The sequence below is a fragment of the Mirounga angustirostris genome, unplaced genomic scaffold, assembly GCF_029215605.1.
Source record: "Mirounga angustirostris isolate CCGP_5_RB_7025 unplaced genomic scaffold, mMirAng1.0.hap1 SCAF_14, whole genome shotgun sequence".
NCBI classification, from domain to species: domain Eukaryota; kingdom Metazoa; phylum Chordata; class Mammalia; order Carnivora; family Phocidae; genus Mirounga; species Mirounga angustirostris.
The window spans coordinates 7,426,275-7,449,505 of NW_026991722.1; the positions used below are offsets into that span (position 1 = coordinate 7,426,275).

General features: G+C 43.4%; 1 protein-coding gene across 6 annotated transcripts in view; it reads right to left on the reverse strand.

Moving 5' to 3' along the window:
- Positions 1 to 5,084: 5,084 nt before the first annotated feature.
- SOCS6 (suppressor of cytokine signaling 6) overlaps positions 5,085 to 23,231 on the reverse strand; it is a 99,530-nt gene continuing 81,383 nt past the window's right edge. For 5 of the 6 annotated variants that reach the window (XR_010407231.1, XR_010407232.1, XR_010407228.1 and 2 more), the window contains 4 exons: positions 14,574 to 14,669; positions 13,200 to 13,374; positions 8,247 to 11,170; positions 5,085 to 5,500 (listed from right to left, as the gene is read on the reverse strand). The gene's annotated coding sequence lies outside the window, so the exon portion shown is untranslated. The remainder of the gene's footprint in view (positions 5,501 to 8,246; positions 11,171 to 13,199; positions 13,375 to 14,573; positions 14,670 to 23,231) is intronic. The other variant, XR_010407230.1, reaches the window with a different exon arrangement.

The window sequence follows — 23,231 nt, forward strand, 5'->3', positions numbered from 1 at the left end:
TGTTTCTTTTTATAAATGTGTAATTAGAGGTACATGGACTTTTCTGTTCTGCTTTTTCATGGAACAGAGGATAATCATTGTTTTTAGTTCTCCTACAAAGTATAATCATCACTGTCATGTGGCTATGCAATATTTTAACAAGCAGACTCTGTGCTCAGTACACAAGAAGAATTCAATGAACATTTAAAGATTGGGGGTACCTGGGTGGCTCAGTTGGTTGAGTGACTGCCTTCGGCTCAGGTCATGATCCTGGAGTCCCTGGATCGAGTCCCGCATCGTGCTCCCTGCTCGGCGGGGAGTCTGCTTCTCCCTCTGACCCTACCCCCTCTCATGTGCTCTCTCTCTCATTCTCTCTCTGTCAAACAAATAAATAAAATCTTAAAAAAAAAAAAAAAACATTTAAAGATTGAATTGGAACATTATCAAAATATGGGACTACACTTGGAATAGTAAAAAGTATTTCCGTGCAATGTACTGAAAAATCTGGTGATTACCCTTTAGTGAAAGAGATTTATTTGGGCTTCTACATGACCATCAGTGACCAGTTGTCTATAATTTGGGAAAAATATTATCCTACAAGAAAAAAGATCCCCAAAGCACCACCTCCATCTTAAAATGAATGACAAACAAAAGCTTCTCTGTAAAGGATTCATACCTCAAATTTACAATAGAGCTTGCAGCAACACGAATTGAATGATCTCTACAACATCTTTAAATAACATTTTTTCTTGTTACAAATTATTACATTTACACTGCAGAAAATACAGATAATAAAATATACAAAAATAATATATCAATTGTAACATTACCACATCCTGGATAGAACCACAGTTAATTTAGCTATTTTGTATAACATTTCAGTCTCTTCTGCCCTGTGTGTGTGTGTAAGATTTTATTTATTTGACAGAGAGAGAGAGAGAGCACAAGCAGGGGGAGCGGCAGAGGGAGAGGGAGGGAGAAGCATGCTCCTCGCTGAGCGGGAGCCCAATGCGGGACTCCATCCCAGGACCCGAAGATCATGACCTGAGCCAAAGGCAGATACTTAACTGACTGAGCCACCCAGGTGTCCCTGTGTGTGTGTTTTTAACTCATCCTTCAGTGCACATGTTACAAAACTAGACATTTTCCACTTAACAATGTTGTATTAATGTCCTATTGTTGCCATAACAAATTACCATCCACTTGATGACACGACACAAATTTATTCTGCTAACAGTTCTAGAGGCCAAAAGTCAGAAATGGGTCTCACTGGCCTGAAACCAAGGTGTCAGCTGAGCCGTATTCCTTTCTCGAGGCTCTAGGACAGAATCCATTTTCTCGCCTTTTCCAGCTTCTGTAAGCAGCTGCAGGCCTCAGCTTGTGGCCCCTTCCATCTTCGCAGCCTGCACTGGTCAACGGAGCTGCTCTCAGCCTGAATCACCCCGACTTGGACTCTCCTGCCTCCCTCTTTCACTTATAAAGACCCTTGTGATTACATGGGGCCCAGGATAATCTTCCCAACTCCTGTTCAACTAATTAGCCACCATAGTTCCATCTGAAACCTTAATTCCCCTTTACCATGTAACAGAACAGAAGCCCAGGTTCCAGACACAGACACGGATGCCTTCTGGGGGAACATTATTCTGCCCACCACAAATACATTCTGAGTATCCTTATAGGCCTTGACTGTTCTTCTATATGTACTCTCATCTGTAATCTCTACAGTGCATTTTATTGTAGGGATATACCATAAACCATTATACCATCTTCCTACTATGAGGATATATAAGTTCCTATCATTTGTAGTTCCTGGGCAATAAAAATAAGAAGTTATAGCTTTAATTAATACTGCTATATATATTTATATATTAATATTTCTGAGAAGGCAGTAGATGAGTTTCTTATCAGTTCATACTTGCACCATGCAGGTGTGAGCTGATATTTCCTGATGCCCTCACAGGCACTAACCATTATCGTCCCTTTTTAATCTCTGCCAGATGGAAAATTACCTCCCATTTTTATTTGGGTTTTTTTTTTTTTTGGATTCTATTGAGATTGACTATTGTTTCAGACTTATGTTGGCCACCCAAGGTTCTTCATTTGTACAGTGCATGTCAGTCATTAGTGAACTCTTGTTAAGCACGTAATCATGTCAGCAACCTTGACAAGGAGACTTTGTGGGAGGTATTTTCACCCTTAGTGAAACCCCTCCACTCATGATATTATTAAATGCCCACATTGCTCCTGCATTTCTGCATCCTAAGAAAGCTCCACTTGTACTCTCTGGGTATGACACAATTTCCATGCCCTCTGTCACTGATGGAGTGAATCATTTAATACCAAGTGGCAAGATGGCTGTCGCTTGCCTGAGCTCCACGCCAATCAGCGTTGAAAGTAAACCCTCTCAAGATGACTCTTCCTGGGGCGCCTGGGTGGCTCAGTTGGTTAAGCAACTGCCTTCGGCTCAGGCCATGATCCTGGAGTCCCGGGATTGAGTCCCGCATTGGGCTCCCTGCTCAGCGGGGAGTCTGCTTCTCCCTCTGACCCTCCCCCCTCTCATGCTCTCTCTATCTCATTCTCTCTCTCAAATAAATAAATAAAATCTTTAAAAAAAATAGAAAAAAAAAAAAGATGACTCTTCCTCCTTCTTCAAGTGAACTTTGCCTCCGTGTGTTACTGGGTAACCCCCCTGGACATGATGAACCGTTAGGACTGTATTTCTAAACTGATAGAAAATTCCTGCTGCCAGCTGTTTAGATTTGCTGGAACTCTCACCCAGGATATGATAACCAACCTGGATTTTAGAAACTGTTCTTATGTTTATATTAATCATTATTATTTAGTACCCTTTGTTTTTGGTTCCTACATGCATTCCAGAAAAATAAACAATTCCTATGCAGCAAGCTGCACTGCACGAATATGACCTAGCCCAGTGGAACTGACACTTCAAGATCCATGTCATTTTTCTATATTTTATATCCTCATATCTTTCTTTTCATATTTATTCATCCAAACTTGGAGGGTGGGGGAAGATACAGAAACTTAAAAATAAAACAAAACAAAAAAACACAGTGAGTCTTCTCATATGAAACACATCCCAGTGTTAAAATAAATGAAAGAATATTGTGCAATTTCCAGGAAGATGTCAATAATGCCTGGCTGAATTGGAACAAATACCAAAAGGCTCGGAAATGCTTTCATCCCAATTAGAGGCAAATACTCCACTGTAAGTCAGGGAGTATTTGTAAGTGGAGGGAGAAAATCAGGTTACAGCCAGGGATTGGGGGTAGTCTGGGTCCCCCAACCCTCCACATCACCAAGGTTTGTTTGTCCTGATTTTGTGATGAATCCTGTTTCTCTGGGTTTCGGGGTTTTGTTTCAGAAACCACCCTGCATTTTAACCATTCCTATATGCAGATTTCAAACAATGAAGTAAGCACAGCATGCCCCAATTTTGTGTTTGTGGATGATATGCTATCAACATGTGACTGGCATCTAACACTGATTTTCAGAATTTCCCTGAAAGAGCATATCTTGATAGGCCAGATGTGAACTCCAACCAGGGACCCGAGTGCACCACAGGCTGCTGAGCTCAAGGGTTGGGGCCAGCTGGCTGCCACGTGGTTGCAATGTGATCATGCCCCTGCACTTCCACTTCTCTCTCTTAAAATCAGAGAATGGTGCTGACTTCCTCACAGTGTTTCCGGAATTAAATAAGTGAATACATGTTGAGTATTTCATCTGTCAGTTAAAAAAAAAAAAAACAGCAGTGAAAATCAGCAGCTTCCCTTACAATTCAGGAATTAATTGGCTGCCGGCAAGAGAGTTCCACTTTGGCTTTCAGACATCACCCACCCACAAGATAAAGACTCTAAAGGTGGTAAAATATTTCCTCCATTTACTGACCTTGGGCCATAATCATGTATGTAAAACTCTGAATTAGAATTCAGGAAATTGTCTAAGTCTGTGAATTCAGCCCTATTTGTATGAGTGTTGAAAACTTATTGAGATTATTTGACACATCGATTGTTCTGATTAGAATTAAAACCGTGGCTTTATCACGATTCGATCTCACGATTATTCCCTGTGGTACCTACCATCAGACTCTTCTTAAGGACATTGACTCAAAATCGAATCCACAGCCTTAGTCCTAGCTCCTAGATGGAGGTTAACATTAACCTAAGTAACAGCCTTTAGATGAAAAGTGGGATTATATATTTTCATTATCTCAATACGTAAATCATTCCATTGTAATGGTACCCCAAATCCATAAAATAGGTACTCACCACAGGAGAAGTGGCTTTATCTTAGAAAATGAGTCTCCTTGCTGGTACTTGGTCCACATCCGAATCCTCTTCTCATATAAATCAGAAACACTCTTCCATTATTGGGCCCTACACCTGGGACAACCATTTCTGATCCTTGTTTCTAGTAGCTTTAAGTACCAAGAAGTTAACTTCTCCAACCATTCCATCCAAACCTACTGCAGTAGATCCACGAACTGACTGATTCGGCCAGCATTGGCTGAGCACCTGCCATGTCAGATCAGGCCATGATCTTGAACCTTCCTTTAGGAAGGGCAGAGATCCCAAGGGAGCAGATGTAAGTGGTCACACCTGAGGGCTTCACGGTCTCTCAGGTGATGCTGAAATGTGAGTCGGGAAGGGCACCTGTAGCAGAAGGGGACCCACCATGTAGGCTCCATGTACAGTGAGCAGCTCTGAGGTGGGAGATCTTCTTCAAGACTTCGTAACGTAAGACAAACTCTTCCTCTGTGTGGGACAACAGCGTATACCAGATGGCCATGGACAGTTTCTGGAGGTGATCCTCCTTATCACTCACCACACCACACCCCTCCCCTCTGGTGCCTCCAGCCAGCTCAGAGCACTTCTGCAAAGAGATTCCTCTGGTAATGCAGCAAGCCCTTGCCTTCTGTTTACAGGCAGCGACTTCCACTTTGTTCCACAGAAGAAAAGTTGCTGCACTCCTCTAAAAGCAAATGAGGAAAATGTCACTGCTGACAAATGAATCTTATTTTCCTGCCATTGCCAAGAGCGCCAGGGGAAAAGAATTTGGGAAGAAAATCAGCATTTTTCCTGACCAACCCACCTGGGATTGGGTCTTGGTGCCTACCGAGAACGGAGAGCAAGTTTAGTGTTCAGTAAGAGCCAGTTTTATCCACAGCCAGGCAGGTGAGGGCCTAGACATCTGGAGCATCATCGCATCATTAATTCTGGAGCCAAAGCTGGAGAAGGCACCCTTTCTCTGCCTCTTAGTATCTTCCTCCATAACAAGATGATAATAAAACACGTATTTACGTCAAAAGGAAGCTACTTACAAAAACTGGCTTCATGCCTAGACAGGTCTTTGAACAGACTCAGTGCTCATACTCAGTTAAAGCCTCCTCCCTCGGACAGGCCACTCACCTGGCCCAACAGCAAAGTTACAGGAAATTTTCAAAATCCAGCGCAGCGGACCACCCGCCAGGGCCGTGAGTCTCTAGAGTCTCGGAACGATAATGCTGGAAAACAAGACTTGGAAAATGGTTGGGCTTGCATTCGACAGGAATCGATAAATGTGCCAATTTTTTTAATTTTTCTGAATGTAACATCAGAGCCTCTGGATGTCTCCTGCAGAAAAACCTCTGTCACTCAAGGGCAGAAGACGTCAACCAGAGGGAAACGAGGACAATACCAGCATTACAGGAGGCTCTCCGTGTGCTGCTCGATCACACCCGCTCGGTGACCCCTCTGACTCGCCCAGTCCTCCAATCAGCCCGAGGAGGCCGGACCTGTAAGGATTCCCTTTTCCCTATAAGGTCACTGAGGCTCAGGGGTAATAGAAATTAGCGATACTTATGCCAGGACCATGAAGAGAGAGAGGCCTGAGCAGAAGTGGATCAGAAGATGACAGAAAAGCAGTCACATGCCTCAGGCCAACTGATGGGAAGCTCATTTAAATGATTAAAACCTCTTATGTATTCTATAGGATATTTCTAAAGAAACTACTTTTTCTTTTCAAATACAAATAGGAACATAAAAGAGACAACATGGTGCTTACTAAAGGTTCTCTTGGGATGGACAGTCCTTTGATGTATGAACCTGGTAAGGCTATGGTTGTTCTAGTTATCTGATCAAACACCAGTCTAGGGGTGACGGGGTGGCTCAGTCGGTTAAGCAGCTGACTGTTGATTTCAGCTCAGGTCATGATCTCAGGATTGTGAGATCGAGCCCGGTGTTGGGTTCCAGGCTCAGCATGGAGTCTGCTTGGGATTCTCTCCCACTGCCCTTCTGTACCGCTCTCTCTCGCTCTCTCTCTCTCTCATACGATAAATAAATTTTAAAAATCTTATATAAACACCTGTTCAGAGGTTGCTGTGAAGGTGTTTTGTAGATGCAAATCAAATCCATATCAGTTGACCTTATTCAGGGTGGTTCTCCTAGGTAATCTGGATGAGCCTGATTCAGTTGGTTGAAAGACCTTAAGAACAGGACTGAGGCTTCCTTGAAGAAGACATTCTGGCTGGGGACAGTGCCTTCAGAATGTTCCAGAATTCCCAGCTTGCCCTGTGGATTTCAGATGTGACCAGCCGGCCCCACGATCACATAACCTGATTCCTTGCAATAAATCTCTTAGTATCTATCTCCTACTGGTCCTGCTTTCCTGGTTGAACCCTTATTCTGAGACAGTTCTGAAAATGTTCACCGTAATTAGTATGTAAGACTGAGTTAGTAGGATGGTATTGTGCATTCATAAAAGCTAGTATTACAAACTGCGTTTTTAAGTGGTTTTAAAATTTTCCCTGCATTCCTATTTACTGATGCACTTATACTCTCTCAGAGGAAGGACTCGGAAATCACCTTGCTAAGCCAAAGTAAACTGTAAATTAAAATTCCTTTTAAATGATTCTGAACAAATTCTGAATGAACAGTCTAAATAAAGTTCCAGAATGTTAAAAGAGAGAGACTCCTTCCCTCTGATTTAAAGTACACATTAATGTACACACGTCTATCAGAGGGTATCCACCTAATCCCCACAGAAATTTCAAACAGCATTAATCAATTAATAGCACAGAATATTCAAATAGCATTAAGGCAATGCCAACGACATCCTGAAGAGCTTTAGTTTTGTGACCCTGGACAAGTCTCTCAACATCTCTGCATCTCCAGTTCTTCATCCATAAAATAGGGATACAAATAGTGCCTGCCTTCTAGGACTATCATGATGACTAAGTGAGTTAATATGTTGAAGTGCTTAGAAGAGTACCCAGCACATGGTTCGCAGCATTTATTTGTGGGTTTGGGAAGCTTGGCAAGGACTTCACAGAGAAGCTGATGCTCGAAAGCCTTGCATTAGGGGCAGAGCACGAGGTACACTCCTGAGCAAGGGGGAAACCGGTTTGTGCAGAGCTTAGAGGCAGGAAAGAGGAAAGCTCGTTATGTTGACCCTAATTAAACCAGCCTGGATGGTTCTTACTAGAAACCCCATGAGCGAAGATGAGTGCCAGATTGTGGCCAAAGCAAAGTCCAGATTCTAAGTCTATGAGACCATATTCGCGATACCTTTAAAACTATATGTTATGTTTTTCAAAAGAATGTTATGGCTAAACAAGCTTACAAAACTGTTAAATGAAGACTAACAGGTTTCTTTAAAGCAGGATTCCCCTCATTTAGCAGATTAAGGCTCAATCTACTAATGGGCTGCCCGGGGAGCGCCACACGCAGCAGCTCCCGAAATGCGCACCAGCGCCCTCTTGCTCCAGAGCACCTGCCCCTTCCTGCAAACCAGCTGTGTCAACTCTGTTTTCGGAATTCCTGATGCCCCGGCACCTAGGTCCTGCTGACGGACACAGCTCACCTTTCCCACACAAACCAACCAAGCCGAGCCCCCCCCACCCACCACCTCCTCTCTGTGGCTCCTACAGCCCAGGCTATACGCCTCCGCCCTCATCACCCGAAGGGCAGGTACCAACGACGGACATAACCTCTGCACCCCAGAGCCCACTGAAATTATTGAAACAAGCCAATTCTTAGCCTGCTTACCCTGCCTGGCCTGGCCTTTCCTGAGGAAACCACCATAAAAGCTGCTGCCCACCCTCCACCATGGCTCCCACTGGCTCCAGACCCACCCTGCCCTTCCCGGTGTGGCCCTGCGTGGCCCTGCATGGCCCTGCGTGGCGAGGCAGGCCCCTCCTCTTGAGAACTGTGAGTTCAGTAGCAATTGCTGATCTGTTGGCCTCACCATACCCAAATAATCATAAGACCTACATTTTAGAACACTGGTGTTGGGGCGCCTGGGTGGCTCAGTTGGTTGAGCGTCTGACTCTCGGTTTCGGCTCAGGTCATGATCTCCCGGTTGTAGGATTGAGCCCCCAGTCGGGCTCTGTGCTCAGCGGGGAATCTGCTTCAGGTTCTTTCTCCCTCTCGCTCTGCCCCTTTCCCATTCCTGCTTGCATGTGCACACGCTCTCTCTCTCTCTCCCTAAAATGAATAAATAAGATCTTTTAAAAAATAATAAAACATAAGTGTTGGCAAGGAAGAGCTTTCAGAGACTTTTAAGCAGAAGAGTCACATTATTATGTTTTACAAGTATTTGTCTTAAGAATTACCTCCATACCTCTGCACCACATTCCAAATCTCCAGAGCATCTCTGGAACCCTGGGAAGCTCAAAACCAACCTGAACCTTTGAGAGATGCAGAAGGGTCTGGAGAGCCCAAACTCCCACCTATCTAGAAGTCCTGATAACCTTGATGCTTCTTTGGGAGCACAAAGGGCCATGAGGAGAGCTGTCCTTTAACCCAGCCCAGATCCCCGGAGTGTGGGCAAACCCCAGCAGTCTTAGGAAAGGTGCAGCTTCTTCTCTATTTGTAGATCATTCTAGAGGCTATGGCAATCAAGATTTGTGATTCACCCAAACTTTTCAATCACAGATACACAAAAGGAACTGAGAAACTTATCCTGTCTCAACACTTTGACCTCATTTTTTTTTTTTTTTGGCATCTACAATATGGGGGGGGGGTGTTTGTTATTTTGTAAATTATCTTCTAGCTCTGAAATTCTGTGATTCAAAATTACTCTACTAAGCTACTAATTCCAGCAAATTTTATAATCCTATAAAATTGCTCTAAGTCATAAAAAAAGATTGATGCAAAATTTTTCCATCTCTATGCACTTTTTTTCCCCTTTGCTCTACTATGCCTGTTCTCCAAAGTGCACTTCTCTTTTGTTAGTTACAATCACCCTACTATTTATTGTGAGCCAATTAAAATAAATATTTTACTTTGGAAAAGGAAATGTACTTCTTTCCCCTAGACTGGTGCCAACCTTCATTCCACACCTTGTCCCATCACTTAACCAACTGTAAGCTTTATCTGCACTTGGAAAAGGCATTAGGGGATTAATGACTCATTGCCCCACCAAAGCTCTTTTAGGTTGAGAGGACACAGGCTGCATCCCCTCCCCCCAGGGGCAGCACTTGGCAGACCTCTGAATGGGTACTGCAATGACCTTGCTTGAAAGTAAGGAAATGAATCATAGGGCTTGACCAAAACTTACTAGTTCTGTCTCCAAATGAAGGAACAATGATAAAACCGATGGTTGCCTGATAAGCAAATTGGAGTAAAGAGTGGAAGATGGAAGTACATTAGCTTGGTATCTTCTGAAGGGAGAACTCTGCAACTCTATAGAAGCTGCTTTGCTGGCCTTCCTGTCGTTTCTTCTCAGGTGGGATCTCAGATTCCTTATATGTAAAATGTCAGGTTTGAAACAGGTGATATTTCAAATTAGGATCCTTAGTCATTGAATATGGAGTCAGTGCTGAATCCATTGGCCATGCTGTTTTTCCAATAAGGAAAATAGATACCTGGGTGTTACTGGATTGTAATAAAGCTACCAAAGAAGTATGATCCTTGCTTAAAAATGTATTTGTGCAAAGGAGAAAAAAAGGCCCTACAGCTGGGAGCATGAATCTTGATAGGCAGGCCAAAATCGGAGTGCGTGAAGGCACAATTGGAAGAAGAAAGCAAACGGGAAATGAAAAGACAATGGACATTTAGCTTGGCCAACGGATTATCGGTCGTGAGGAAGAAAGGTAAAAGCGGTAATGAAGTAGAAAAGATTTGCTCCCACGACTCAGCCGTGTGGAGCAGCAGGTATAAATGAAAGCAGGGACACGAAGAGATGTGGACCGTGGATTTCCTATTTTCTGGACACTAGTGCGAGAAAAATGGTCTCTGTGGACGCATCCAACTATTGCAGTCAATGTAATTTTTTTTTTTAAATCAACGTAATTATTCTTATTCTCTTGTGGAAACTGCTAGATGTATTCATTCAATATATATTTACTGAACTTCTTCTTATCCATAACTGAACTAATAACCATGTAATATCTATAGAGATAAATAATTTTTGCTTTTAAGAAGTTTGCTCTTGGGCGCCTGGGTGGCTCAGTTGGTTAAGCGACTGCCTTCGGCTCAGGTCATGATCCTGGAGTCCCTGGATCGAGTCCCGCATCGGGCTCCCTGCTCGGCAGGGAGTCTGCTTTGTCCTCTGACCCCATCTCCTCTCATGTGTTCTCTCTCATTCTCTCTCTCTCAAATAAAAAAAAAAGAAAAAAACTTAAAAAAAAAAGTTTGCTCTTAAGGGTGGAAATGGGTAAATTAACAATTCACTGTAATCTCAGTACTGCTGCAAGTGTATAAACAAAAAGAACAAGGAAAAAATATTATTACCAACGACTCCATGCTGAAGACAAGACCGAAGCTCCGCTTTAAAGAATGGGTAAGATTTTGACGGGCAAACCGAGGAAAAGCATTCTAGAAAGATGGAACGGAGAGAATAAAGGCATTCCTTAAGATGGTTTACAAAACTATTCCAAATATGACCTCTGCTTAAATGTCCTGCTCGTCATTATTTAGGTGGTATCCTCGGTGGGGGAAGTCCCGAACCCACTCGGCACATCTGTACATCCTTCTCAGCCGGCTCTGTGGATAAGGGAACCTCTTGCCCCTTCAGATCAATGTGTTGCCACTTAGAGTCCAGCGCTGTTAGCGTCTCTCAGACTTCAGGAAACCAGATGCCATCACGTCCAGTTTTGCTTTATTGGTCAAGGGAGATCAGCTCTCCGATTTCAAGCTTGAGGGTGCTGTGCAGGCTTGTGTTTTAGAAGGTCTGTTGCAGCGGGTGGCATGACCTGAGTGAGCAATCACAGAGCAGAATGATTCAGACACAGCCTCACGGACTCAGCTCGAAGAGCACACTCCATCCCAGCAGGACTGCAGGTAACGTGCCTGACCTCTCAAGAGCTGCTCTTGATACACATCTCACATACCAGTTAACCAATAATCATTTCTAGTGAAATATTAAAGTAAAATCTGGGGAGGTTTTTAAGAGTATTTTCTTTAACTGGAATGACAATGCTTTCATGTCCTCTGAATGTGTAACATTTTCTGTTTTCAGAACGCTCCCAAATTGTTGTTCCAAAGTATATTAGTTGTTTTGTTTTTTTTTAATATTTTATTGATTTATTTGTCAGAGAGAGAGAGCACAAGTAGGCGGAGTGACAGGCAGGGGCAGAGGGAGAAGCAGGCTCCCTGCCGAGCAACCTGATCCCAGGATCCTGGGATCATGACCTGAGCCAAAAGCAGACGCTTAACCAACTGAGCCACCTAGGCGCCCCCAAAATAGGTTTTAAAGATATACTCTGTAAACTGTGGCTGGAGGGAGGCATTATGGGGTAGTTCCGTTTTTTATTTTCCACATTTTGAGTTGTTTGAATTTCTCACAGAGTGAATACATTTTTCATACTATACATATATACTTTCCGCATTCAGAATTTTCACAGGTTGAGAAATTCCTGATTTGCTGTTCTATGTAAAGCAACCTCTTTTAACGTCTCTCGGCGCAGGTGAACTACATGTATCTTTTGCCTACGTCGTGATGCCATGCACTAATACATGCTCATAAAAGGTTCATGAAATAAAATAATCAAGACGTAAGCAAGCAATATTCGTCTTTCAGCACCAGGAACATGGAGAGAGGCCTGGCCCTCAGTGTCTTGACATTGCTACACAGCTGAATTCTGGGCTAAAAGAGGGAAGGAGAAACAACGGAATGGGAGTCTCCGAGGTGGCCCTCGCCGACCTCGGGGTCCTCTGGAAGGCGGGCCTCTAATTGCCTAGTCGGTACTGTGGGTCACACCTGTGACTTCCTGCCTGCCTCAGCTGCAGTCCTCGGGCTGCCTTGTCCCTATCACCCCCAGGGCGGTGTGTGGGGCCCAGCGACCCTGATGCTAAACCAGGATCACAGCCCTGCTTGCTGCCGTGCCTAGGGAAGGGCGGTCACATCTGGAGGGCCACGAAGCACAATCAAATGTCACACTGCCACCGCACCGTGCTGGTTGCCGCTCAGCAGCCTGCTCTGCCTCGTCGGGGGCTAGTTTCCTAGACACGGGCTCTGCCAGCCGAGGCTCCTCAGCCTGATGGCTTTTTTACTCACAACTTGGGCTCAAAACTAAGCGAAAGCTGATTCGGAAATGATGTCAAGAGAAAAAGCAATGCTGAGTTTGCTTCCTGGTGAGTCTGAGATCAAGAGCTGTCGCCTCCCTTCCCTGGGAATGGGAGGGCCACACCGGGTGGCTCCATCAGTAGAGCCCAGGTAGTACCCCTGTGGGAAAATCAGCCTGGAATGGCTCTGGAAAGTTCCTTGGCTCCCACATCACTAAGTCAATCTGCTGCCTCATCCAGGACAAGCCCACGATGAGTAACTCGAGTCCCCAGTGGGGTTTGGGTATAAAAAACCAGAAACCATCCTAAGAGCCTAGGGGTCTTGAGAAAGAGGTATAATTAATTCTTCACCGGTGGACTTGTACAGTATCTGCAGGTCCTCCTTATCCAGCCTTCCATGGCAAGGCCCCACCGCCTTGCCTTTACCTTCAACCGTGTCTTCAGGACCCAGACCGTGTCTGCATCTGTCCCGGTGGTAGTTTAAGGCTTTTAAATCTGAGCTCACAGACCAGCCTAACGTTGAGTTTGGGCACAGGGGACTGAGGGTGGTGGTGAGGACACTCTGAAACGCTGAATCGGGGTGCAGGTCTGGGGATGCCACTGACCAAGTCAGGGAGACTGTGCAGGATGAATGAAATTTTTTCTCTCCCACCTCATTACTACAGTCCTTGCTAAGGTTCATATGTGACCAAGAAGGATAGAAAATACTTATTATACCATTTTTATTTGTTTGCATTCCCGTGAACTTCAGAGTACAGGATGCGACATGTCGAAGCAGGGAGGGTCTGCATCCTGACACTCCCCTCCACCAGCCTTCACTTTTTGTTCCTATTTCCAGTTTACTCTATCAACTCCATCTTCACCAGAGACTTCCTGTCTTCTCAGTCCTTCCCTGGGTAAAAACAGATAGATTTTATATTCTTTTTTTTTTATTAAGATTGTATTTATTGATTGAGAGAGAGAGAGAGAGTACAAGCAGGGAGAGTGGAAGAGGGAGAAGCAGGCTCCCTGCGGGGCAGGGAGCCCAATGTGGGGCTCGATCCCAGGACCCTGGGATCATGACCTGAGCTGAAGGCAGACGCTTAACTGACTGAGCCACCCAGGTGCCCCTAGATTTTATATTCTTGAATGAAACTTATTTGTATGAAAACTTTCCCTTTGCCTCTAAGGTGTAAAATTATAAGCAAATACTATAAAGGAAAGGTTATCCCTGATATTGTCTTCGGTTTAAGACTGGTTCAAAAGGTAAATCCATGTATGTCTTAATCCGAAGAAATATCTAGAGAGAAAATTGGTGCTTTACTCGTGAGACCTCTCCCAACCACGGGATGCTGGAGCCCCCAGTCTGGGGAAACCTACATCAGAGCACCATGTCTGTGGATGGGGACTCTGTGCCCATCCAGTGTCCAGACTAAGCAACTGTTTTCTTTCTTCTTTCCCATTCCTCCATTAATTTACATTCGTTCCCTCCTCAATCTTGGAAATCCCAAGACTTCCAGGCACTAGAAACACAAGCATCACTGTTGTCTCTTGCTGGCTTCCTTCAAGCCCCGTGATTAAGATCAGGCTCCAGGTAAAACACAGCCCTGACCCGGGTTCAGAAGTAGGAGGAGAAAGGGGGAAGTGCTGGGTTCCTGATCCTCCCAGCATAGCGAGTGTCTTGGTCTGCTTAGGCTGTCCTCGTATTACAGACTGGGGTTGCTTAAACAACTAACATCTATTTTTTCACCATTCTGGGGGCAAGAAGTCCCAGATCAAGGTGCAGGTTGGTTTCTGGGGAGGGCTCTCTTCCTGGCTTGGGGATGGCTCCTTCTCCCTGTGTCCTCACATGGCCTTTCCTCTCCAGAAGAGAGTAAGCTCTGTGTCTCCGCCTCTTCTTATAAGGACACAGGTCCTACCAGATTAGGGCCCCACCCTTATGACCTTGTTTAACCTTCCTTACCTCCTTAAAGGCCCTCTCCAAATATAGTCACACTGGGGGTGAGGGCTGCAACATACGAATTTGGGAGGAGGTGGGACACAATTCAGTCCATAACAGTGAGTGAACTGGTAAGGTTGCAAGGATTCGAGAGTCAAACACTAAACCTTTACCTTTAATACATGACGGCTGCCAGATGAGGATGATGTGGAGAGCAGTCGGCATGACGGGTGTGGTAAAACTTTACAGCCATTAGATGAGCAAGAAAACTAAGAGAGAAAAAAATATGGCTTTGATCTAAGTATATGAGATTAACACCAGTATTAATTGTAATCATTTACTTACAATTTGCAAGCAATTTGAAACTGAAGGGTATAAAGTGTCCTTACCCCGTCGAACCATGCTACGAACCCTACTCTTCATTTTACCCTTATATCCACAACATCACTTGATGGACTGAATGAACTATTGAAAAAATTAATTGCTTGGAAGAAGGAAGTGTTAGCAAAAGAAGCTGGAAAAAATGAGATGGAGAGTCTAATGGGGTAGGGTTCATCTAAGCACTACGTAATGGAGAAGAGACTATGGCCAATGAAGTCTTATAGCTAATGCACTCATCCATTCATCCCATAATTATTGACTGGTTGTCTGTTGGTACTTGATGAATCAGACAGATGAAATCAAGTTGGCATTTTAGCACGATGATAGGCTGCCCCATGGACGAAGGATGGGAAGGGGTAAGGTTGGAAGCAGAGGCCACTGCAATGATCCTGGTCAAAAATAACAGAAGCCTGAGCAACCTGATGACTTAGAAGGAAATAGGCAAATTCAAGGGACAGGTATTTGGGAGGTAGAATTTCAAGAAACACTTCTTAAGATCAAGGTTATAATAATGGTAGTTAAAACTAATAAGTATTTACTATATGTCTTTACACTCTTCATCTAAGGGGAGTTAGAACTAACGCAGTTAGAAGTGTGCATTCAGACCTTAGCTCCCCCTCACTAGCTCTGTGACCTTGAAAAGTTCTTAACCTCTCTGCACCTCAGTTTCCTTGAGAGTTTAATAAGGATTAAATGAATTCATATATGACCCTGTCCTCATGCACTTTGGTGTCTAGTCATCTGGTACATTCTTTCTCTGACCTTAAGATCAACTAACGCACCTTCTCAGGAAGCAGATATGTTAGACCATCGCTACTCCATTACACTGTAACTGGCCACTTTTAATCTATGTTTCCCCCAGGGCATAGGCCAGGTCCTGGCACATCCTAAGAAATTAATTGTGACACGGCGTCAGATCCTTTAAATGACTTCACTAACCACACCTAGACCCCTTCCATCACTTAGGGGAGCACTTCTCATGTATTCCTAACAACCTCTTGGGATGAGGAAATTTAGAATATTACTACATAGACATTAGTTTAACTTTTTAAAGATTATTTAATTACGTTGGTAGTATTTGCTTAGTATTTATACTTTGTATAGTATTTTAGCAGCAGGATTCACCTCTCAATAATTTTCCAGTGTTAGTAAGAAAATTGCTCCCAGGCTCAGCCCTACTGTCGGTATTCCATTTCTAAACAGGTCAGGAGACACGGAAAATTCTGGAAGTCTGGGATGCCCTTTGTCCTGCAAAAGTCCCATCGGAGCCTTGCTACTCCACTGATACTCGCAAGCATCCTCTTGCACAGTTAATAAATGGGGATGTTTCAGGTATTTCCCCTGGAGATTAATGATATAAAGCATAATTAATAACATTTTAAATTTGATTTTTAGTATATTTTGAATGATCACAAAACTAAATTTGCCCTATTAATTTTTACTAAATTTAATGACATTGAGTAAGTTGCTTTGGGTTATTTCCTCACTGGAACTTTCCACATTTTCCTAATAAATGGGCACCTTTCTGAGCCTGGGCTGGGACCCCTGTCTCACACGGACTTAGCAGTGAAATCTACCAGTGGTTTTTCACTAATAGTTTTTGTTACTTTTAGAGAAAACTGGTTTTCTTCACACTTTGTTAACTGCAATTTTCTCCAGTGACTAAAAGTCCAGAAAAAAGTAAAGAATATGAAAATGATTACATAACAAAGACCAAAGGCTAAATTAAAGAATTAATATAGGTTTAAGTTAGGTAAGCATTAACTAAGTAGGATAGGCATCTGCAGTAGAGATAAATATTTAAGGAATGAAGTCATCCAGGATAAAGGAATTATAAATGCAGATCACCAGAAACAAAGTAAAATTAAGATTCAAATACAGATCAGTATTGTAATAATGAAGCTTACAGCATTATCAGACAGAATCTAGCAACACATTGAAAGAATAATACAATCTTAATCAAGTAAATTTCATAGCTAAAAAAAAGAATCTGATAAATTGGGACTTCATCAAAATTAAAAACTTGCTCTGTGAAAATACTGTCAAGAGAATGAAAAGACAGGGCACAAAACTTGAAGAAAATGTTTGCAAATCACATATGCAAAGACATAGATAATGAACCCTCAAAACGCAACAGCAAGAATATAACTCAGAAATGAGCAGAAACCGAGACAGTTCACCAGAGAGGTTATGCGGGTAGTAATAAGTACATTTAAAAATGCACGCGTCACCAGCCACTAGGGAAATGCTAGTTAAAAGCACAATGAGGCGCCTCCACCCGTCTGTTGGAATGGAGGGGGGGGGACGCTGGCGAGGATGCGGAGCAACTGGAATGCTCCCACATCACCAGGGACAACGCCAAATGATGCGGCTACTCTGGAAAACCATTTGATACTTCTTGGAAAGTTAATCATACTCTTAAGATATGACCCAGCAATTCCACGTTTGGGTACTTGCCCAAGAGAAAAGAGAGCAGATGCCCATCCAACAACATGCACACACATGTTCATAGCAGCTCTATCTGCAATAGCCAAACCTGAGGAATCGTTTACACAAGAATCTTCACCTCGGGCTCTGTTCTAAGGCACCTGGTTTCCAGGTGATGAAGATGAATACACAAACAACTGAGAGAATGAAAGCTAAAAACTATAAATAGAGGAATAAAAAATAAAGAGGGGCACCTGGGTGGCTCAGTCAGTTGAGCGTCTGCCTTCAGCTCAGGTCGTGATCCCAGGGTCCTGGGATTGAGCTCAGGGGGGAGCCTGCTTCTCCCTCTGCCCTTCCCTATGCTCTCTCTCTCCCTCTCAAATAAACAAATTTAAAAATCTTTAAAAAAAAATGAAGATAGAACTGCAAAGAAGTTACAAATAACAGAATATTGTCAAAGTCGTATTTATGCTGCCTCTTAGACATAAATTATTTTTTAAGCCGGGAACAAGTAAAGATGTTTTAAAGGGATGAAAACATAAGCACAGGATTATTTTAAATAAGTGGCTTTTCTGGAATCCCCTCTGGAGAATAGCTTGGCAGTTCTTTTCAAAAATAAACATGTTCGGACCATGCAACCCCAACTGGAGGTCTTAGCCCCAAGAAACAAAGACATTGTCACATGGGAACTTGCATATGAGTGTGCATAGCCGCTTTATTCATCAAAGGCCAAACTGGAGACCACCCGAATGTCGTGCAATCGGGTGCATGATCACACACACATTGGCACACCCACACCACAGAAAACCACTGAGGTGGGCACCTGGGTGGCTCAGTTGGTTAAGCAACTGCCTTCGGCTCAGGTCATGATCCCGGAGTCCCGGGATCGAGTCCCGCATCGGGCTCCCTGCTCAGCAGGGAGCCTGCTTCTCCCTCTGACCCTCTCCCCTCTCATGCTGTTTCTCTCTCTCTCTCTCAAATAAATAAAATAAAATAAAAAGAAAACCACTGAGGCATAAAAAAGGAATGAGCATTCCCTGGATGAATCTCCAGGGAGTAATACTGGGTGAACAAGCCAATTCGAAAAGGTTACTAACTCCATGATTCCACGTGTGTAACGTTCTAGATTACAGAATTCCGGAAATAGAGAGCAGATTAGCTGTTGTCAGGGGCTAGGGACGGGAGAGAGGACGGTGTGGCGATCAAGGGGTAACAGGACGGAGCCCGTGGTGACCACACCGTGCAGTATCACGGCTGTGATAATGCTTACGCGAGGCCACACTGCGCGGTGTGGTAAGACTGCATGGAGACACACACAACAGGTAAGTGCGTATCTGGTGGTGAACTCGGGATGAGTCTATGGGTTGTACCAACAGCAGTGTCTTGGGGTAGATACTGCACTATTGTTCCATAAAATGTGAGCGTCGAGGACAGGTGCACAGGACCTCCCCGGACATTTCTTCGCAACTTCCAGTGAAGCTTTATTTCAAATTAAAAAGTTATAAAAAGGGCGCCTGGGTGGCTCAGTCGGTTAAGCGACTGCCTTCGGCTCAGGTCATGATCCTGGAGTCCCGGGATCGAGTCCCGCATCGGGCTCCCTGCTTGGCAGGGAGTCTGCTTCTCCCTCTGACCCTCCTCCCTCTCATGCTCTCTCTATCTCATTCTCTCTCTCAAATAAATAAATAAAATCTTTAAAAAAAAAAGTTATAAAAATTTTTCCAATTAAGTAAAAGGCCTTTCGGAACATTATCATTAATCATTTTAAGCACACCGTTAAGTGTTCTACAGACACGATTCCCTTAGGTCTTCCTTTTTCTATTAATGCAAATTTTGTGCATACAGAATTCCAGAAGGTGACACTGCTACAGGAAAAAGGACATCCACATGCATGTTAATGAAGTTTACAAAACTGACAAATACCTTACATATCTTAATGCCACATATTTTTTCAGACAACGAATGATATTTACAGCTGCAGTGGTAATGAGATGACTCTTCACCCAAATTATTTTGTTCGTAGAAGAGACATTGGCAGTGGGCAAGCAATCCACAGCCAGTAAACGGATGGCTTCCAGACAGTAGGTGATAAAAGCAGCATTTCATATGGTTTGTGGCCTTACTTAGTAAAATGATGTTGGGGCAAGTTTACCATTAAGAAAGGAAAAGAAAACAATTCTACAGCTGAGAAAGGTAGCTCTCCCGAACCCGTGCACGGTCCTGCTGGTGCCGAGAAAGCAAGTAGGAGGTCCAGCCAAGACCACACCAACGTGAGGGCTCAGAATTCAGCTGCTTTTTAAGAGAAACCTGCCTTTTTATATGAAATGTCCCAATTCTTAGTTTAGCAACCATTTCAAACATTTTTTTAAAGACTTTATTTATTTATTTGACAGAGAGACAGCGAGAGAGGGAACACAAGCAGGAGGAGTGGGAGAGGGAGCCCGATGCTGGGCTCGATCCCAGGATCACACCAAGCTGAAGGCAGACGCCTAACGACTGAGCCCCCCAGGCACCCCATTTCAAACATTTTTAAAACCGTGAGCTGCCTTAACAAATTACCACAAGCTGGGTAGCTAGAACAACAGAAACTTTTCCGCTCACACCTCTGGAGGCAAGGAGTCCAAAATCAAGGTGTCAGCAGGGCTGGTTCCTTCTGGAGGCTCTGAGGGGGAATCTGTTGTTAGCTGCCTTTCTCCTGGCCTCTGGGGTTCTTGGTATTCCTTGGGTTATAGACTCATCATTCCAATCTCTGCTTCTCTATCACATCTCATTTCCAAATTTCCCTCTTATTTCTATAAGGACATGAGTCATTGGATTAGGGCTCACCTTAATCCAGGAGGACCTCATTTAACTTGACTGCATCTGCAAAGACCCTACTTCTAAATCAGGTCACATTCACAGGTATAGGGAGTAAAGACTTGAACATATTCTTTTGGGAAACACAATAAACCCACGATACAAGCAGAACAATCTGCAAGTCCAATACAACACAGGCCACCAGTTTGTCTTACCTGCTTGCTGATAAAATAAATTCTAGATGGTTTAAAATATTTGTAAAATAAAAAAGCATCAAGAAAATATTGGAGCGTTTGCACACTCAAGGCATAGAGAAAGACTATAAGCATAACTCCAAGTGCAACATTGATGTAGAAAAAAAGACAAACAGTTGACAGATTTAACCACAAGAATAGAAATATCTCTCTACATAAAAAAAAAAAACAAAACTAACATAGTGGGGTGCCTGGGTGGCTCAGTCAGTTAAGTGTCTGACTCTTGATTTCGGCTCAGGTCATGGTCTCAGGGTCTTGAGATAGAGCCCCACATCGGGCTCAGTGCTCAGCTGAGTCTGCTTAAGCTCTCTCTCTCTCTCCCTCTCTCTCTGCCCCCACCTCCCTCTCTCTCTCCTTTCAGTAAATAAATAAATAAAATCTTTAAAACATTAACATAGTAGGGCGCCTGGGTGGCTCAGTTGGTTAAGCGACTGCCTTCGGCTCAGGTCATGATCCTGGAGTCCCGGGATCGAGTCCCGCATCGGGCTCCCTGCTCGGCGGGGAGTCTGCTTCTCCCTCTGACCCTCCTCCCTCTCATGCTCTCTGTCTCTCATTCTCTCTGTCTCAAATAAATAAATAAAATCTTAAAAAAAAAAATAACATAGTAAAAATACAGATCAGGAATAACAATGTTATAGAAGACTGAAAACAGCCCATATAAACATGATTAGGATTTCATTTTATTGATTTATAACCCTCAAAAGAAAAAAAAATTTAAGATTTTATTTATTTATTTATTTATTTGACAGAGAGCATGAGAGAGAGAGAGTGAGAGAGGGAACACAAGCAGGGGGAGTGGCAGAGGGAGAAGCAGGCTTCCTGCAGAGCAGGGAGCCTGATGTGGGGCTCGATCCCAGGACCCTGGGATCATGACCTGAGCCGAAGGCAGACACTTAATGACTGAGCCACCCAGGTGCCCCCTTCAAAAGAAAAATTTGCATAGGACCATAATGGAAAATTAACAAAAGGGGAAACACAAATGTTCCATAGATATATGAAAACCTTACTAGTGATCAATGCACTGTAAATACAAAGCAATGACAAAGCTTTTTCTCCCCATTAAATAAATCAAAATTAAAACCCAACCAACAAACCAATGAATCCCCTGTGGTGACAAGAGGGGGTGGGGGTATGGGCACCATCTCACACCGCCAGGAAAACTGTAAATTCTCCAACCCTTCTGGAGTCAGTTTGCCATCTGGTAGCGAAAGCCTTAAAAATGTTCACCCTTTCTAGTCAACAAAATTTTTCTTCTGGTAAATATACCCTCAATCAGTAAGTGAGGAAGACAAATGTTTGAACAAGGCTATTCATCACAGCAATCTTTAGAGCTGCAGAAACGTGGAAGCAGCCTAAACGTTGAATAGGTGGGGTTTCCTGGGAAATAGGGTCTGAGACAGAGCTTTCGGGTGGTTACTGGGGGCTGCTCACAGGAGCAAGTGGGGAAGGAAGGCTGGGAGCAGGACAAGTGGAAAGGGAGGGTGCATTGTGTTGCAATGGCCAGGAAGCCTCAGCCAGGATCCCAGGAGGTGCTCTCAGCGAGGATGGGCCTTCAGAAGTGAACTGAATTGAGACAAGGGTGGGGCTGAGACCTGTGTCCCCTTACTTATCAGTCACTGAGTGTGGCTGCCCCAGAAGGAGGTGTCATGTGGGCGAGGTGCTCTCTGGCTGAGGAAGGGCAATCCCAGGAGCTCTCAGCAGGCAAAATCTCCCATCTGCCATGCTTTATCAGCACCTCCTGTGGTTGCCCCAAAGGTACATCTATTGCCAATTCATAGGGTAAATCATACGTCTCTTTCTTCCCCAGCATTACTGGGATACAACTGACAGATAAATTTGCATATATTTAAGATGGTGCCACATGATGGTTTAATATGCCTACTGAGTGTGAAATGATTACCACAACCAAGTGTGTGTGATAAGAACACTTAATATCTACTCTCTCAGCAAATTTCAAGTATCCAATACAGTGGTATGAACTAAAGTCACTATGCTGTACATTAGGTCCCCAAAACTTATTCATCTTATAACTGAAAGTGGTGTCACATTTTTCGACATTCCTCAGTAAGATTAGGCTAAATTCATTTTCCCACAATCTGTATTAATTACTGTGGGAAAGGCTTACAGCAAAGTGTGCAGTGATAAAAAAGCAGTTAATCAACAACTGTTTACTTATTGAGAACCTACTGTGAGCCAGATGCTATTCTAAGAATTAGAGCAGATAATAAGATAAGGAAGACAGTCACCTGAAGATGACTTCACTCTGGTGAGGGGGACAGGTTGTGCACAGGATGACATTTTTGTTATTTTAAAATAAAAGCACATACACAAGGAGAAGCTTATATATAATAAACACACAGTCATGTCATATTTATAATTTATATAAATATTGGAAAGAATAACCACTAAAATGCTGTCACCCCAGCTGGGGTGAGATTATAGGTAATTTTTTTTTGAAATCTGTATTTTCATGGATTACTTGTGAAACAAATGAAGGAGAATGAAATAATGCTTTTAAAAAGGAGAAATATTTATATTTTAACCGCCTTTTTTACACTGGAGGAAACCACAGTCCTAGTAGTTATTCCAACTATATCTCAAAATTGCAGTGCCACCAGAAATGTTGGAATTATTGGCCCATGAAGCTTTAGGCTCTGATCCTATTGCTCAGCTTTAATTCCTACACAGTCACTGCACGTGGACAGGCATCACTGGAAGCGCATCCCAAGGAACAGGTAAATCTTTCTTCCAAAGAACAGAAGTCAATTTGCTGAAATGACTGTGTATTTTCACTGGGTCCACAAAATGCCATGAGGTTACCTTCAGTGCTCGAGGCCTTTGATTTAGAGGCTGGTCTATGCCTACTTTCCTAAAGAGACGGGGAATGTTACTTCGGCAAGGATTATAGGAGTAAAGAATGTTGAGTGTTAGGAGTACAAAAACCAATGAAAAAAAATAATACAAGAGAGTTAAGAG